This window comes from Myodes glareolus, chromosome 14, assembly GCF_982192425.1.
Source record: "Myodes glareolus chromosome 14, mMyoGla1.1, whole genome shotgun sequence".
Taxonomy (NCBI): Eukaryota; Metazoa; Chordata; class Mammalia; order Rodentia; family Cricetidae; genus Myodes; species Myodes glareolus.
In genome coordinates, this window is record NC_142039.1 from 29,693,489 (window position 1) to 29,713,265 (window position 19,777).

General features: G+C 41.9%; 1 protein-coding gene across 10 annotated transcripts in view; it reads right to left on the minus strand.

The window, feature by feature from the left end:
• The window catches only part of Chrm3 (cholinergic receptor muscarinic 3), a 444,702-nt gene that overhangs the window by 171,789 nt on the left and 253,136 nt on the right, over window positions 1-19,777 (minus strand). Inside the window, exon 1 of one of the 10 annotated variants that reach the window (XM_048461031.3) lies at window positions 8,952-9,108. The exons of 8 other annotated variants lie outside the window; for them this stretch is intronic. The gene's annotated coding sequence lies outside the window, so the exon portion shown is untranslated. Of the gene's footprint in view, window positions 1-8,951; window positions 9,109-19,777 lie in introns of those variants that run through there. One more of the 10 variants, XM_048461029.3, reaches the window with a different exon arrangement.

Genomic DNA, 19,777 nt, shown 5'->3' on the forward strand with positions numbered 1-19,777 from the left:
TAAGGTGACAAGTATTGTCTTGGAGAAGTTCAACTAAGGACCTTTCAAGGCACCAGGAATTCCAGAAAAATTGTCACACCATGTTCCTGGAGACCGTTGCAGGGAGAGGAGACCACAAAGAGAGCTGGTCTGTCAGCCAGGCTGCCTTGGAAATGCAACACAGGATCACCACTGGCCTTAATAAAATATGAATAATTCAATCCAGAAAGCAAAGGGAGGACATTTCTCCCATCCCTTCTGCAACATTTCTCCCATGTACTCTTAAAATAAAAGTCAACTTGACCCTAGCTCGCTAATCTGTGGAGGCAGAGTGCCCAATTAAATTACCTTCATTATGAAAGCACACAGGCAAATACTCTTTTTAATAGCACATGACTCTGAACCTATAATAAGCATTCAGGAAAAATAGCATAAAAGCTCTTTTAGAATTGTATAGAGACTTTTAAACAATGGTTGATGCCTAAAAAGGTCAGAGAGAATGCCTCACCATGAAGGACTCAATGGGCAGAGACATTATAAAACTGACGTTTTTGTAATGAGAGAACATTTTAATATTCATTCTTTTGGGGCTAAGGAAGGCTTTGGTTAACCATTATATCTAAAGAGAAGACGAAGACTTTCAAAGCAAGCCATGGTTCTATATTTGAGATTCACATTAATATATGATCCTTAATTGTATTTTCTAGTGTGGAACACGTTATTAGTATTTTATTAGGATTTACCTATCAGCCCTCACAATAACTTTATGAGCATTGTTACTTGTTACTACTACTTCCATACTGACGATAACCATTGCTTAGAAATCAAATCATTTGTGTAAAGTTATTGAGGCAGTGAGTTTGGGGCTAGGATCAATCCCCAGGGTTGCTAAATCTGCAGTTTCTCTTTCCTAACTACAGCTTTGATAGCTTTCTGGAACACCCATAATTCTCCGTCGCATCATTATCAACGAGAGCATAAAAGACACTTCTAAAAAGCAGGCTCTTTGTTCAGTACACTCATTCCATCTTTGCTCCTTTTAAACAATTTGCAAATTTTCAGGACCTGACTTCAGGGCAAGGAATTGATAAAAAATATTTATCCAGATGATAAAACTCTCATTACCATTGTTCAAACAGTTGAAACACCATCAGCCAATGGACAAGCATTTATAGATGGGTAACTGAACACCTTTCTTTGTTGTATGTCCAGTTGTAAGAAAGTCTCCCTTCTACCAAGAAGCTTAAAATCTAACAGATGAGGACATCTTTTCTCTGTTCATAAAAATATTTCGTGTAAAAAGCATCACATACTGCAGTGATGGGGATCACTCCAAAGCATAAATAACCAGGTCTGACCTCCATTTCAGCAGTATGTTCAGTTTTAATTTACATATGTATATTTCCACCTAATTACTTATTGATCATATAATAAACGGCTAATAAGCAACCGATTTTTAGGCTCCTACTAATTTCCCAAACTTCCTAGTTAATGCCTATGCTAATAACAACAGAAGGTATTTGGTATAGTGTACTACCTTCATACCATTACAGCCAACGGTCATTTTTGGAGTGTATAAGGCCACCCCACGAAAAGGGCTCTGTCACTTTGCTATAGTATATCCCTAGAAGCATTTTTCTGCCATGACTCCCTATACCATGATGATGAAGCTCCCATATTTAATTTGTTGTCTTTTGATTAAAATTAATTATCCTCCGAGGATCTTTTAAAGTGCAAAGCAGGTGGACTGGAGGAACTTAGAGTGGAGCAGGAAGTTGGAGATAAAAGAGGATATCGGCTGGAGATGCTTGGCCACAACTGCCCACGTGACAGGAAGTGGGCTGGAGCAAACACGGTGTGGTTAGAGGGTATCACTGCAGCTGGGAAGTGTTGGGGGAGATTAAATAGAAGAATAAGTAACTGAGAGGCCGAGGAGATGGCTCAGCTGGTCAGTTGCCCTTTGTGCAACAATGAAGACCTGGGTGTGGCTGTGTAGGGTCTGTAATCCCAGGACTGGGAAAGCGGAGAGAGGTCATAGGTTCTAGGGGCTCACTAGTCAGCCAGCCTAGCAGAACCATGAGCTTCGGTTTCAGTAAGAGACCTTGTTTCTAAAATATGATGGAAAACAATAGGGGGACACACACTCATTGACTTGGGGCTTCTACACAAGCACAGGTGCCAACACACATGAATGCACACAAACCTTCACTCACCCCCACCCAATACCAAACACACAAAGAAGACATACAAATGAATAAGCATTTTGTTGCTGCCATACCCTGGACCACTCCAGATGAAGACCCCAAATAAGGTAGTGGTAGAAGGATGAGGATAATAGGGTACAGTGAAGAAAATAAACAAAGCAATAACAACAAAACTTAGACCCTGGTATCGGACTGGGTATGGGGGTCGGAAAAAGAATAAGTGCCTGGAATTTCTAGCTTTGACTGAGTTTGTGGAAGACTGAAATTTGGCACGGGGCGGAGGGGGGAAGATTGAAGAGCTCTCAGGGTTTGCCTGAGGATTCCACACAGCGGAAATGCCAGGTGGTGGAGACATGATCCTGACTGCTTCTAACATTAGGATTATTCCGTGTATTCTGTGGAGCAGGCTTTGGGTCCAGCACTTTAAACAGATAACACTCCATTGTTGAGAGCCCTGTACACAGAAATAAAAATTACAAACAGAAGAGAGGCTAGGGTGCTTCAATTACTTTCCAAAACATATACAAGGAGATGGGAAACCCTTGGCGCAAATCTATTCCTTCCTAATTCTAAACCAACTCTAAATTACTTTCCTATGTAATTATTAAAAAGTTCAATTTGAAGAATAGTAGAAAAACTTACTGTTCTACCAACAGTGTTTGATCCCCTAATGATACGGAAAAAAATCCACTGACTTCATTTTTTGAAGGCTCAAGAGGCACTTGTGTAAATGAGGGCTGCATCTAGGGACCAGAATGTAACCACACTCTTGTCACATTCTTGCTAAATGGATATTGGTTTAGCATCTACATCCGTAGCATGGTCAGACCTCTGGCTTTGGGCGGATACTGGTTTGGACAAGAGATGGAGGAGCAAATCAGTTGAGGTTTCCCAGCACGGGAGAGTCACAGAGGCTATGCAGCTTGGCGTCGGCTACTCAGCTCAGGGCCAAGAGATACCCATTCGTAAAGTGGAAGCTGTTTCCCGACTTCTTGTGGTAAAAGCCTCTAGAACTTTGGCAGGCACCCCAACCTGGCACTCAGCTGAATTGGTGTTGCCAGAATGCAAACGGGCCTCTACTCCAGGGCTTTATTTTTATGTTCTAGAATCTCTGTAGGCTAAAGGGTGAGAAGAGAAAGGCCCCCAGTCTCCAACAAGTCCAATCCTACCATGACGACCCACGGAAACTCTTAATTTTATTTCTAGAAGATTATTACTCAATTTGCCCCAAAAGATAGGCTCATAATGAATCATTTCATGTCTTGTAAATGATTAGTGTGGTGAGATTGCTCTCAGGCACTAAGCATTGTCTGGTGTACGTTTACTATTCAATTTATGAGAGCAATAGCTTTCATCAATGATAGCCATAGAGTTAGCAACAGTCATCTGGGAGCTTTCTTAACATTTTCCTGAGTTGTTGAAATTGTCAAGGTTATTTATTGAATCATTATTCATTTTAAAACAGCGTTGAAAATAGCAAGTCCAAAATAGCTCAAAAGTCAAACTTTGATCATATGATATCTATTAAGGATAATAAATACCTTCCCAAAGAGAACACTGACAAAATATCAATAATTAAAAATATGACAGCTGTAACTCACTTTCCCTTAGAATGCATTTATTTTCACTTTGTTTCTTATAATAAAGTATCTGTAGGTATTAGTTGTGCTTTGGGCTTAACACGTTGAACTATTTCATGTATTTAGCATTCCTGGTACACAACAGGTTGCTGACACAGTACATGGGGAAATAACTGGGGTGATAGTGACCTCTTCATCATAAGTACAGGTTTTTGTTGTCACTGAAATTCGTGCCCAGGATCAATTCCCACCTTACACCAGGAAAATCAGGCACAGAGAACAGGGAACACTGAACAGATTGCTAAGTCTCTGTTGACTCCAGGTGTTAAACCAGATGCCAGGCAGGTTGTAGGAAGGAATCCAAACACATTTACATAGAGGGAGCCAAGCATCCCACTGACTTGCCTCCATCCCACTTTAATTCCTTTAATTCTGCTATCAGGATATAGCACAGCTATGTCACCCTGGTGGAGGAGGTATGGGATTCCATACAGTACAATCGCTCCTGAATGTCCCTATAGCATGCACATTGCTTTCCCATGCCAAAGTAAAAAGAACCAGTCAAGTGACATATAATTGCTGGAGACAAGGCTTAGTGTTGAAAGCATCAGGTGTTCTTTCAGAGAACCTAGGTATATATCTTTACATCCACATGACAGCTCAAACCATCTGTAATTTCAGTTCTAGCAGCTCCAACAGATCCTTTATGGTCTCTGGGGGCAGCTGGCATGCACATGGTGCGTATACACACACCTTCAGGTAAAATACTTCTACACAGAATCTTCAAAAGATTACTGCAACCCTTGTGAGTGTTAGCTTTAGATGACATGTATTACTTATGCAAAATTCTGCTTAACTCAGGAAAGATTCTCTTTTTTCCAAATTTTTATTTAGAAATAATTTGTGTGCATACGATGCATGTGTGTGGGGTATTGCCTTGACATATGTGTGAAGGTCAGAGGATGAGTTTGTGGAGTTGGTTCTTTCCTTCCACTTTTATGTGGGTTCCAGGGCTTGAACTACAGTCCTCAGGCTTGTACTGAACCATCTTGCTGGCCTCCACTGAAGGTTTGCTGATCGCAAGATATGTGAGTGGCAGGACGTTCATTTGTATTGTTTGATGTTTTTAAATGACAACGAAGGAAAACTAAGAGATGTCTAATAACAACTAATGTCACAATCCATTAGGCAGCGGTGTCAGGACAAAAACAGCGATCTGTAGGCGAAGTTATCTGAGCCCCTTTACAATCTGACTGCAAGGAGAAAGACTATATAAGTTGGTGCAAATAATATTTAGAAGGAAGATCTGCTAACACTATCTATTTCTGCAGCCAAGAGAGCATTCCTGAGTGCGCAGGCATAGATGATGGTGGCTACCTCTCAGTGTGGCTATTGGAGCTTTTCCTATTTCATAACTACAGAGCCAATCTGCTGCTTTAAAAAGCAGCCCAATTCCATAAAAGGGAAAGGGAAATGCTCCGGTGGGTGGAGGCTTGGTACATTGCTTAGCTGGTAGAATCCTTGCTTAGCATGCAGGAGGCTCTGAGTTTAGATTCTCAGTACTGCATAAGCTGAGCCTGGTGGTGCACTTCTGCTATCCCAGCATTCTGAAAGTGGGGACAGGAGGATCCTGTTCAAGTGCAGCCTCAGCGGCATAGTGAGTTTGAGGCCACCTTGGGCTGCACGAGACCTGTCTAAATGGAAAATGAATCAGCTTCATCCTCTTAGCATTTTTGATAGAGTACATTTCTCCGTGTTGCTCCACAGACTTTGCCTATAGCCTTAAGGTGGTAGAATGATGTATTCTGGGGGAATACCACATAAGCAGCATTGTGCCTAAATGTTTATTGGACCAGAAGCTAGATGTGAATTTTGACCATTAGACTGTCTCACTTTTCCCCAAGAGTTCATGGTCAGAATGCCTTTCTCTGTCCTTTGAGGGGAAAAATCTCACCCATTTTCAGGGTCAATCATAAACATCATCAACAACAAACTCCATTGTCCAGGGAATCTCCTGTTTGTTTCTGGGTCCTCTCTTGCAGCTATGACTTTTCTTATTATTCCACACTGTTACGTTGTTTTACATTCTTTGTGTCCACCCTGCCCTTGCCAGAGTGTACACTACATGAGAGCCTATAATCCACAGCCAAATTATACCCTCGCCTCCTCTTGTGTGCTCTCTCTGCTGTAGCAGGATGGAGCACGTGGTAATGAATTGCTCATAGAAGTCAACTTCATCTATATTGAAGATCCTGGTTTTTTTCTTCCCAGTTAAATCTTTTAGTATTTCTCTATCTCATTAAAGTATGAACTTCCACTTTGAACTTTACTTTGACACCTTACACAGTCTGCTGATAAAAACCATCTTCTGCTATTTCCTGTATCTAGGAACATCCCCCTCAAGTGTTCGTGTCATGGCCAGAGATGGCCATATTGAAGATTTCTTTAGTGTTCTGTGTATCGTTTAAATAAACCATTTATTTTTTTTAAATTGAATTGGTTTTTTTATTTCATTTGATCCTGAAACAGCTGGTGCTCAGATCTCAGCAGATCTGTCTGAGCGGAGTCAGGGGCGACCCCTAATGAAGTGTGAACCTGACAGGGCCATGCCCGAATCTCACCTCCCCCTCTCACTTTATCTTCCGTGTTTCTACAGAAGTGGATTTTGCTTTTAGGATCAGGCAGCAGCTCTTCTACCGCATTGTTTTTAAGATCTGAAACTTACTGTGTTTTCTGAGAAATATCTTAGCTGCCGACACAGAAGACTGTTGATACATGAACATTCCTTCAACAGAATACTTCTTTCATTGGGTTACTTGAAGCAGAGATTATTTAAAAATCTCACAATGCATGATTCTCATGCCATAATTGATATATGCTTAAATAGATGTTCAAAATCAATTTAAATATTAATTAGGAAAAGCAAATTTTAAAAGCGATTATGCATCTTGGCAAACTTTCCTCTACCATTGGAGAAAGTTTTTAAGAAAGATTTATTTCATTTTTATTCATGTGTATATGTCTACAGGAATGTATACCACATGTGCAGGTTCTTGCAGGGGTCAGCAGAGGGCGACAGATAACCTGATCTTGGAGCTACAAGCAGTTATGAGGGTCAGCTGAATACAGGATCTGGGGACTGAACTCTGGTTCTCTGGAAGAGCAGTTACTACTCATAACCTCTGTGCCATCTCTACAGTCTCCATAAAAGGAAGTTTCCCTCATGTAGAAAGCGAGTGTCCTTGAATAAAACCAAAAGATCAAAAGATTTCTTTTTGTTTTGTTACATTAGAATATGAACATATTGACAAACATGGTCTCCAACAGGGAGTGCTGAATAATTTGTCTTCTCGTGAAGTGATGGCTATTTACGCATTTTATATATATGCTATGGAGAATAATTTAGCAGAGAGCATTTTAAAAGACAGGAAAAAGAATTCAGATTACTCAAATCACTATAGATGAGACACAACCTTCAACAGGAAGTGGGTATTCAAGGAAGAAAACATCGAGGTTACCTGAGATACGGTCATACTGAGCTCTTGCCCAGTCTATGGCAGGTTGGAGATGAATGTCAGGAAAACTTCAATATTGTATTTTGATAATGATTATGTCAATAGGATTGTAAGTTTCATCTTAACTTATTCGAGTTTTGGAGGGTTGGGAGAATGCGAGTCACCTTTTAATTTGTGATCAAATCGTTAGCTGTTAGTGACAACATACATGTGGTGGGGATAACACAAGCAAAGGAAAAGTAGACCCGAGTTTTCAGTTTCAGCAGAAACACATGCCCATATATTATCTATTCTGAGTTTTGCTCATCAGAGAAACAGGTGCTGTCTCAAAATATTACTACAACGTGGCTCATTAGTCTGCAGGTGGGACCCACGGCATTTAAACCCTTCCCTGTGCTATATTAAGAAGAGTGTTGACACAAAGCCAATGGTTTGCAAATGCTATTGTTGTTCTTCAAACTTAATGTTATCGCAGGTCTCCTGCATATGTGTTTTTGGGGCTCAGTTCCTAGTTCAGTGCTTCCAAATCCTGCTGATCCCTGGGTTGGAACAAAGCTCTCTGAGGCAATCAACTGCTCTGGCCATCCCAGGTGCCAAACACACACACAATGCCCTTTTATTTATGGAAATACACACAGATCTATTCTGCATGCACTCAGAGCTCAGTACAAATACCACCCCTTTCCCACAGGCGACAGGAAGGATGTGGTTTGAAGGACATGGTTGCTTCATCTGAATGTGCAGTTGTTCTTCAAAAGATCTCTTGTTTTCATGCTGGGTGGATGGTCCACTGCATTTTAGAAGACTAAGCCCAGCCATGCCCCGAATCTCACTCTCATTTCTCTAAAGTAGACAATCATGGACCTCCTGGATGCTTCTCTACTTTCTACCCCCAATGGAAACATACCGGAAATGTGCTGATAATAAAAAAACATTTTTGTGAGCTGTTGACCTTGCAATTCCTTCTGTATTTGTCAGTAACAATAACACCATACTAGCATTATCAGATAAAATGGTCAGAACTATCCAGTGGATAAATATATGGACTGCCTTCAGCAGTGGACAACACAAACATTGTAGAACGAACTCCCCCCGCCCCCAGTCAGGTACCTTTCCACCATAAAAGTAAGTATTTGCAGAATTTTCTAGGTTTCACATGAATGCAAATGTGAGCTACACCGTCACTGGCTACTGTTTAACATGGAGAAGTGTAACATGAATACAAAACACTGATTCCAACACCACCTCCTCTATCTATCTATCTATCTATCTATCTATCTATCTATCTATCTATCTATCTATCTATCTATCTATCTATCTATCGATATCCCAACAACTCCAAGATCTAGCTCCTCCCCTCAAACCCAATGACACACTCAGAACATGGAGTCGCATCTCAGATTTCCCAGAGCCTGAATCCTGGGAGCTCACCTCCTTCTTTATTATTTCAGAAACACCCTGTGTTCTGAATGCCTACTGCACAGCCCTACTCCCTTTTGATTTCTCCCCTTCTCTTGACTTATCTCCAACTGCCAGGAAGTTTGTTAATTTACACATGATCTCCTGCTTGGGGTCTAGCATCTCACATCTTTTTAATGCATTAACTAAATCCAATAGTTAAAAACTTACAGCAAGTATGCTTTTTCACTCCATGGTAGAAGAATCTTTTTTACCTTAACAAGGATGCATTGTTGGTTACCAGCTGCTTCTTCAGCTTGGCATAGAGAGTCTTCTCCTCTCTATGTCTCCCTGTACAGTCACTAGCTCACCAGGAGCTACACTTTAAGAAAAGTGTTTAGGCAACGGGGTAAGTCCATTGCTGTGAGCTGCTGCTTCTGACTTCCTTGCAGTTAGCTCGCTCGGTTTTTTTTTTTCTTACCACTTCTTGTTTTTCACCTATCAGTTGTAGAATGTGTGATCTACGAGAGACTCCCGAGAAGATATATCGCAACAGGAATCAAGAAAAAGAAGAATGGAGATTTGATAGGAATATTTTATTGGTAACACTAAACTTGAAATACCACGTCTGAGAAATTGTACACAACTCCCCGTGCCAGGTGGAATATTACTCTCACTCCAGCACATTATATAAACGTCTGCATTTTCTTCCCCAAGGAGAAATAAATGACTCGGGATGAAATGTCTGTGCCCGGGTTCTTCAGGAGTCCATGTCTCACTCTAAGATGCCAGGAACATGTCACCCTGTGTCATGCTCTGAGCTTTGTGTAGTTCTTATATAAACCTTGGTCTCCAGACACATTCCAAGCTGAGTTAACTTCAAATTCTGAACTGCGTTTATTCCATTCCACTCACTTAAAATTCCACTTGTGATTGGAACAGACACACTTCATTTACCCTTATGTGCAGTGTTCAGTGAGCCACTTGTTAGGTCTCACTCTGGGAGGTGGCATTCATCCCTTCATGTGTCTCCCTATCAACTGATTAAAGCTTTGATTTTATTGGAAAGGGATGTTATAACCTTCAATGCCATCTTCCTTGACAGTTTTTGAAACTGGAACTTGAGGAATCTGGCAAAAATAAGGTGATAGAGACTATCACTCTTTCTCTTACACCTATAACATTTACTTTTTCGCGACACAATGAAGTATAAATCTCGACTTCCCTCTTGTGGTCTTTCTTACCCAACTTTCTATATACCGAACGACATAAAATGAGGTAACTTGATAAAATGCCCGAGACAAACACAGCTTAGGATCCTCCAGCTTAAGCAGGACAGGTCACTTAGGGACAAGGCCTTGAGGAAGGTCAGTTCTCAAGGAGGAACCATGTAACCCGTGGAAGGGAACTGATTCTTTGTTTGGCGTGATTTTCCTGACCAAGGTTTGAGCCAGAAGTGACAGGTAACTAAAAAGAGTCAAATATCCCTGAGAAAGCAAACCACATAGGGTCCTGCACGGGACTAAAGAAAAGCTACTGTAACCCCTAAGCAATGATTGATCCCTATCAACATCCATCTTTGCTGACTGATGTACCAGCGTAGGCATGTATGTGCCTGTGTGTGAGTACATACACGGCTGTGAGTGAGGGCTGTCTTCAGCTCTCTTTCTGGGTTTTTTGAGGAAGGCTCAAAAATCTTTGTTTTGCCGAAAAAATGGCCTCAGCTCCCTAGTCTGATAAAGTAATGTCTTTCTTTACTTTGAAAAACTCCCTCTGGCTCAACTTTGTTCCTTTCCCCTCATCTGAAATACAATGACTGATCACTTCAAATATCCTCCTGCCGATACCCACGGCTCCCCAGGAATTCCTGTCACTTATGAACAGTCTCCTGAGAGGTTTCAGCTCCAAATAAAGTCACTATTTTATTTCTACTGTTTAGAGCATAGCTGTTACATTCTGATAAATTTGTGTGACTATGTGGGTGAGTTCTGGGGTAATGCCTTTGTCTTCAACATCCTGGGGACCCCAACACTGTCCAGATTCCTGTCTCTTTTTCCTTTAGATTCTAATTTGTCTTTCTAATCCAACAGGATGTTTAGCCCTTACCTCCACACTCTTAGCAAAGTCCTCGGGTCCTTAGAGGTAAGGTAACCCAGGAAGTGAACACCTATATATCTATCTCTCCTCTCAAGAATTTGAAATAAATTTATGAATTTATCCCAACCAGACTTCTGTACACTCAACTCATAAAAAGGCTTATTTTGTTTTTCTTCTTTTTTGTTTTGTTTTTCGAGACAGGGTTTCTCTGCAGCATTGGAGCCTGACCTGGAACTAATTCTTGTAGATCAGGCTGACTTTGAACTCACAGAGATCCACCTGCCTCTGTCTCCCGACTGCTGAGATTAAAGGTGTGTGCCGCCACTGCTCAGCTTTATTTTGTTTTTCTTATTCAACCCCTATCTTCCCACCTCTATTCTGGGTCCTATCTACCCCTCTTTATTTATTTATCACGTCGAACTTTGGCTTCTTCCTCCCATTGGCTCTTGTACAGCGGGACCTTGGGACTGGGGGCTGATTTAAGTGTTGGTTCTCCACTATTCCCTGAGTGCACACAGACAGCCTGACTCCAGGCACGGTGTCCGTCTTCACACCATTGTCATTTGCAAAAACTATAAATCAAGGTTTTAATCTACCGCCCCTCCACTAGGACTGGTTTATCAGAATACTACCCCTTATAAGTATTCTAGATACAAACAATGAAAACCGTAATGAGATCCCTTCATGCAGCCTCTTTCCTACTCTAGCTCCACCCCTTCTCCTTTTCCTGTGCTGTTTGCCAGGGTCATGTGGACTCAACTCCGTCATTTTCTCCTAACAATCTAAACTTGCCTTCAGTGCCTATCAGCCCTCCCCAGCAGCTGCAGTTTCCAGGGTAATCAGTAACTTGCTGGTCGACTGCTCTGGACTGCAGGTTTGGAGCCTAGTGAGTGCATCAATGGGGTTCCACACTGCTGGCTGCTCCTCTTCGCAATTCTCTCGTCTTATCGCCCCCTTCCCCAGACTTCTAACTGTCCTGGCCAGCCCTGCTCTGGTTCCTTTTCAAGGGCTTTTTAGTTCCTACTATTTTCCTAGTTCTAGCCAGCATTCCTCCCTTGGCTTTCCCCATGCCCCCTTTTCCATTTTTATACTGACTTAATCATTAATCAGTGAATTCTTACTGTAAAGGGCTTGAAACATTGGCACCCCATCCTTCACTCACGTAGCTCCCCGCCTCCCAAATAGTCTTTCGTATTTCAGGTGCCATGGTCACAGTCCACTTAGAGGGTTCAGGTACCAGACCTCTCAGATCCCAATGGCATCCCGTTTAATCATTCTTCCCCTGCTGGTTCTTTCCCTGTGCCTTTTAGTTTTTCTTCACGACATAGTTGATATTTGTGAGTGCATTTTCAGTCTATGACCCCTGCCCTAAAACATCGCAGTGTCCCTTTGTCTCGAGCTGTCCCTGTGATCTCATTTCTTCATCCGCTATGCTCTATGCATCCGCCCATCATTTCTGTATCCCTAGTCACGAGTCCTTGTTCCTGTCTCCCACAGGACCTAGGCACACACTGGCTGCTGAGACCTTTGCTATTTCCTTCTTTCCAAGGTAACTCTGATGCGTCTTTCTGTCTGTCTTGGCTCACCTGGAGGTTCTGAAAAGAGATAGCCCCTGAGTACTCCTTATCCACTCCAATCTCATTACAAACTCTGCATGGCTAATTAGGTATGAAGAGATGAGTGACGCCAGTGATGTAGGAGCGATCTATCATCTTCACACGATTTCCAGTTTAAATAATGAAGCATAAAATCTTTCAGAGTAATATGTAATCATGTGGTTTTACACTTTATTTTCCATAAAACATATAATGCAATGGTTCTCAACCTGTGGGTCACGATCCTTCTGGAGGTCGAATGACCCTTTCACAGGGTGGCATATCAGATATCCTGCATATCTGATATTACAATTATATACAATATCATTCACCACAGTAGCAAAAGTTATAGTTATAAAATAGCAATGAAAATAATTTTATGGGTTGCAGACCACCACAATAGGAGGAACTGTATTAAAGGGTTGCAGCATTAGGAAGGTTGAACAACTGATGTAATGATCTATCAATATTTGTGCTTAAATATGTCCACACAATCTACCATGCAAAATGAGGCAAGTTTCTCCATGAAAGGGGATGATATAATGATACCAGGAGATACAGGAAAACTACAAGCTGCTTTGACTGACATAACAGGAGAAATAACTATATGTAGAATTTTCTGTACAGAGTAGAGTGCTACTGAGGTCCCATGAGAGAAAGCAGGCAACCCATCTTCCGTAGCGCAGCTCGCATAAGAGGGCTGTGATGGCATTCGTCGTTCTGAATTTTGCCAGCTCCAGTTTTGTTTGTCCTTTCTTTTTTACTCCCCACACCAAACTGATACTAATATTTCAGGAGGTACATATCTGAGCAATATGCTCAGTACAGCTAGGAGGCATTGAGGTTTGAACGTGTGATCCTGGGGGAGCATGTATTTGAACACCTGGGCCTAGTGGTCATGCTGCTTTGGGAGGTTATAGAACCTGTAGTCAGCTGTGGGAAGATGTGGGAAAATGGGGTTGAGCCGTGAGGTTTGTAGCCCGGCAGGGCTTCCTGTTCTCTCTCTGCTTCATGACAGTATGACCAGATGCCTCAAGCTCCTGCCACCATGCCTCCCCTCCCATGACGTGCCTCCCCTCAAACTGTGAGCCAAAATAAGCCTTCTCTCTGTAAGCTGCTTCTTGTTGGGAATTTGATTCCAGAAACAAGAAAGGTAACTGACTCAGGAGGGGAAGAAAGAACAGGAAATCAACCTTCAGAAAAGCTGCAGTTGATTACAGGATACACATTGTCGTCCCACGTGAGAGATGAAGAAATTTATACCTAGGACTCAGATATGACTCAACTCCACTTGTGTAGACAAAATCTGACTGACTAGAGCTACAGTGCAGACTTCCAATTTCAATTCAGAACTAGGTCCATTTTACCAAATTCCCTAGAAGGAGACAGCACCCTGCCAGCATACCTAAAGGGAAATAGACAACACACCCACAGCACACCCAGACAGACAACACACCAGCAGTACACCCAGACAGACCACGCACCAGTAGTACACCCAGGGGCAGACCACACACCAGCAGTACACCCAGACAGACCGCACACCAGCAGTACACTCAGACAGACCGCACACCAGCAGTACACCCATAGGGAGACAGACCACACACCAGCAGTACACCAAGGGAGAGACCACACACCAGTAGCACACCCAGACAGACTACACACCCGCAGCACACCCAGGGAGAGACCACACATCAACAGCACACCCAGAGACAGGCCACATATTTGCAGCACACCCAGACAGACCACACCCCAACAGCACACCAATGTGCTTTACATTAGCCCTGTCTGCCACCACACTGAAATGCCTAAGGAACACATTTATACAATTGCTGCAGAAGTGGACAGTGCTTGAGCTCTAAGGGGGGTGTTTTTCTGCCTATGCACACTTCTTTTTTAGGCACTGACTTGTGGCCCTGTCACAAGTACTGGAAAGGGCTTTAGAAGGCAAAGCACATCTCTGATTTTGGCAAGTCGTTGTATTACACTCATGTTTATATCCCAAGTAAACCAAAAGGCCCCTGATACATTCTTTTAATATGTAGTGTAATTCTACTTTGGAGGTGTGATGAAGAGCCAGGATGTGGTCAAGCTACCTTGGGGACAGCAGAACATTTCTGTCACACAGAATGTATGCATATGTATCACTATGAACTCTCCAACCTAAACATCAGAGAAGAATTCTTATGCACTAGTACTTTGGGGTTTAGGAGATATAGTCTTTACAGCCACCAGATTCTTAAGGGAAGAGATTCTCAGGCTGCAGTTGCTGGAGGGGGAAGGCTTAGTGTTCAAGTCTCCTAAGTGCTGGTAAGGAGCCCTTATATAATGCAGTGTTTTAATATTCAGAATCTCCCAAGTTCCAAAGACCTACATGCGTCCTCCTTTTCTGACTCTATTGTGCTATCAGTACAATGTCCTAATAAAACTCAAATGTAAATTTTGCCATTTTCAGGCTTAAGAAAGATACTTCATTTATTTCATAAGAAATATCTCTTCAGATAGACATGACTTTCACCCAGTCTTTGTTCTGACCTAAAGAGAATTCTGTAAAGACACAGAGAAAATGAAAATAGCTCACAGATCAATTAAGTCTTCAAATAACAGCCAAGAATAACCACAACAAAAGTCACTTGAAGTTAGCTGAAATTGATGAAGAGCCAAGAAAACACTTGATGACAGTCAATAGATATGTCTGTGCTTTCAATATCTACTGAATTCTTGGTTTGATGCTCATAACTAAGATGAATAAATGTGTAATTGAGATGAAAAGAACAAGCAAAGAAATTTTTCCATTTGGATGGCCTGGGTGGGGTGGAGAAGCATACATGTATGTGGAAGGCTTGTATGGGGGTCAGAGGTCAATTTTGGCCATCTCACCTCAAGCTCTGCTGATTAGGTTGGGCCAGACAGCCACAGAGACCCAGTATTCCACCTAGTTTTGTTTCTTTAGCACTGATATTACAAGTGTGCATCACCATGCAATTTTTGAAAAGACTTACTTTTTATTTTCTGTATATGAGTGTTTTTCTGCTTATATGTATGTGCACCACATGCATGCAACACCTGTGGAGGCCAGAAGAGGGCTTTGGATACCCTGGGACTGGCGTGACAGATGCTTGTGAGCCATTATGTAAGGTTTAGAACCATCCATCCTTGGATACTATGCTAGAGCAGGAAGGGCTCTTGACTGCTCAGCCATCTGTCCGTTCCCCTCTGAGGTTTTCTATTTGTTGTTAGTTTTGCTTGTTCTTTTGAGTGGGTTCTGTGGATTGTGCAGCTAGTACTTAACCAGCTTCGCCATGACCCTCATTTATTGGTGAGCTTTCATTGCCAGGAATGTTGTTTTATCCTTTCATATAGGTCAGGTAGCAAACCCTCTCCAGTCATGAAACACAGGGAAACACCTGGGAGTCAACAGCGTCCACCCTGGACCTCCAGACTGGAACAAGATGGAGAGAACATCTTGACTGAAAGAAAGAATAATTATAAATATTCATAAAACGGTATTCATAATAAGTTCAATGCCTATTGCAGTCTGAGAGTTTGCTTCAAGGCCAAGGATATGCAGTCCTTTTCTAAATTAAGTTATCTCAAGGTATGTTTATTTTCATTCCACGCTTAAGTTCAGTGACAGAGTCCGGGATAAAGTAGGATAAGTAAAGGTATTTAATTATTGTTTTCTTTTCCAGATCCTCAACAGAGTAATTACTGAGAAACTCTGCTGCCCAGAAAACGTCTATTAGAATTATTGAGTACTAACGAAACTACAAAGCAGGGAGAGGGAGGGTGCTGTATTTATATCCTACACCATAATCAATGCTTTTGGGCTGTTGAAATTCATCTCTGCTGAAGCAGTATCTTGCATCTATATAAGAAGTTTAGAATGGTTGAAGTTCATATCTGGCATACACTGGTATAGTCATTTGATTGCGTGGGTTTTATTCACGTCCCAAAACAATGGTCTTGTCATTCAGAACCCCCAGGTCTGAAATACTGAAGGACACCTCAGCTTCTCAGTAGGAATCAGTGTGACTGAGGGAGTTCTCCAAAACCCACCATTGCAATGGGCTTTTCCACACAGAGACTCTGATTTATTGTTTATTATCTAGATAATATGAATAACACAGCAAGACAGTCCATGCATAAACACGTGCTTAAATCCATGAAATGCTTGGGATCCTCTTGACAGTTAAAATTAGAATTTAGAATGATGAAAGAGATTCAGATCTTACATTGTGTGCTAAAGGTGACTTAACGCATCCCATCTTCCATCATAAGATCATCCCTGCCTTACATAGCACATAAACCAAAGGGGGTAAGACGATTCCACTTGTCTCCAGCCACTGAGACGATCCTTTGCTGGAGCTCATCCAAAAGCTGCCACTGGACTCCAAAGTATGAGCTACCACAACTTGTCCTTGACTTCTTGAAAGATAAAATCATCATTCCACCTCACAGATTTTATGATTCCCCAGGAAGGTTCACGGCTGCAAGACTGTGTATGCAGTTATGTGAAAACCTGTGTGTGTGTGTGTGTGTGTGTGTACCATACATGTGGTGCCTTGTGAGTAAACATGGTACACATTTCCCCTCTAGATACTGAGTTTCTAGAAGTTATTGGAAGTTCCTGCAAGTTCTGCTCTCTAGCTAGCAGCTTCTACCTCTGCACATGCCTGATCAGACAGGCATTCCACCCCAGCGGACGGTGTGATAATCGTGCTTGCCTGACAGAGAGCAGTGCCTGGCATCAGGCTTTTCCTATGTCTTAGAAAGAGGGTAAAAGTGTTCTCTCACTCAAATATTCCTTCTCTTTTAAAGTTATACAGTTTTTTAATTAGCAAGTTTCTTTATAGCATGTTTATATGTTCTCAGTTTTCACCACCCCAAACAAAAGCAAAGTAGGAGTCCTATGCTCCAGAAGAGGCCTATTTGCTTCTGATTACCACATCCCAACCTTTTCTGTTACCCCAGTTCGTTTTAGAGTACCCAGTCTTCCCAGAGACACCTAGAGAATTTCTGATCATTGTTTGTGATTAGCCCAGCGATGATTTCCCCATATAAATTTCTGTGTCGTATCCCTAGCTAGGACACATTTATTTCCCCCAAGCTCCCTCTAAGCACTTTTGTTTGGATCAGTTATAAATATTAATGTTTCCCCTTGCATTGTTGTTCCTTGTATATGCATCTTATCTTCTTCCCATAAACAAGGCGAGCCTCCTGGGGGCAGGGCTAACATTTCTTCTCTCTCTGCCATCACTTAGGCTACACATCACGGGGCACATCACAAAGAAGAAGCTTAGCCTTTATTTTGTGACTTGAATTGCACAAGAGGCGCCTGGCTCCTGGGAAAACACTGATGTGGAACCAATCCTGTTTCTGTGATAATGAGGGGAGGGTACTTTTGTTTGCCGACTCCCCGCTCAAGGTTCATTCAGGTTTTATATTCTGTTTGGATCTGGCTTGTCAGATTTTTCCTCTTTGGTCATCAGTAAAAGATGAGGGAAAGAGATAGAAGAAAAGAGAGAGGGGACAGAGGTAAAGGGAGGGACGGGGTGGGAGAGAGAGAAAGAGAGGAAGAGAGAGAGAAACTCTAATAGTAGCCAACAGACCAGGACAGTTCGGGCATCACCTGGTATGGCAACCATAATAAACAAGGACACACACATTTCTACAGGTTATTGCAGTTTGAACATTCATATACAAAGACATTATAAGTACTTGCAATGGTATACTAATTAGACAAACTAGGTCATTGCACAAGATATCGTTATATGCAAACACCTGTGTACTCCTTAGCAGTGAGCAATGTTATAGTCAGTTCCTTTTGTCAGTTGAAATCAAAACTTTTACCAGTCATATCAAAGTCACAATTCCTCCCCAAAACTCTCCTTAGATGGAGGAAAGTTTTTCTCATTGAGTCTCCATTTCCTGAGAAAGTTCCTTATTGCTTTTGCCTGTGTCTCTACGGGGGCAGGATGCAGTGTAGATATTTGTCCTTTTCAAAAGCATTATCTTTAAAGTTATTCTTGTAGAAATTACAGTCACATTCGAGCATATTTTTCCCCAAAGCTCTGAAGGGGAATTTCAAAAACTTACCCCAAACAATGATTCCTTGAAATGAACATAAAATGCCTAAAAACCAAATGTGCAAATGTCCCGGACCTTCACAAGGTCATTCGGCTGCTGTCCGGTGGAAATGTTAAATCTGATGCTAAGAAGAAATGGTTTTCTGCTGGGGGTAGTGGTGGTGATGGTGGTGGTGGTGCACGCCTTTAATCTCAGCACTGGGGAGGTAGAGGCAGGTGGATCTCTGTGAGTTCAAGTACAGCCTGGTCTACAGAGTGAGTTCTAGGACAGCTACGGCTCTTACACAGGGAAATCCTGTCTTGAAAAACCAAAAGGAGAAAAAAATAGAAAAGAAATGTTTTTCCATTAATTAATAAATACTCATGCTCTATCTTTTGTTTTATTTGTGGAACAGAGTTTCAGTTAGACCAGCATGGTCTCTACTTCTCCATTTAGCCAGGGATAGCCTTGAATTCTAGACCCTTCTTCCTCTATCTCCCAAGTGTTGGGATTATAGACACTCACCACCAAGCTTGGTTTCCCATGGTTCTTCAGATGGAATTCCTGATAATATGTCTGTTCTTTCTACTAGCTTTGATTCCTCAGTAGGATCTGCTTCTAATTTATCTTTATTTTTTTCCCAAACCTGAAAGGGTGGCCTTCAACAAAGTGAAGGTGACATTATTCTGTCGAGTAGCCCGTACTCTAAGAATTTGTCACAGTGGGCAAATTTGATATTGGAAGCTTGAATGTAGAAACAATTCTTGAAAGAAGCAAATGAAACATAAACTCCAAGTAGATTCACTAATTAAATTCTTTAAGACAGGGCCTTCATTTGAAGCCTGGTATAGCATAAGAACTCATAATGTAGGCCAGGATGGCCTCAGACTCCCAGCAATCCTCCTGCGCCACGGGGTAGGTGAGGACGGTGGGACATGAGGAATTCCGCATACTCTGTATAGAAGAATTTGAATATCTGACTTTGAGTCTGTTAAGATTTGGGGGCAGAACAAACACAATAAATTTGATAGCTTAGGAAAACTATAAGGTGATATTAAACAAGTTATAAGAAGTTAGGGATAAGAGCCACCTAATCAGGATAGGTGACTCACAGCGAAGAGCTAAGTCTCTTTCAATTTCTGACATTCCTGTCATTTTAAAGGCAGAACTTGGAGGAAAGACCAAAGGAAGAGAAAGGAAGATGGGGAGCCTTGAAAAGGGGGAAGATAGCCCATGAATTTGGATACCTCCTGGGTCTAGTGTTGCTCACCATGATACAGTTTTAAGGACATAGAAATTCAATACAGTGTTTTACCTCCTCTAAGGCACCAGGTCTTACCTGC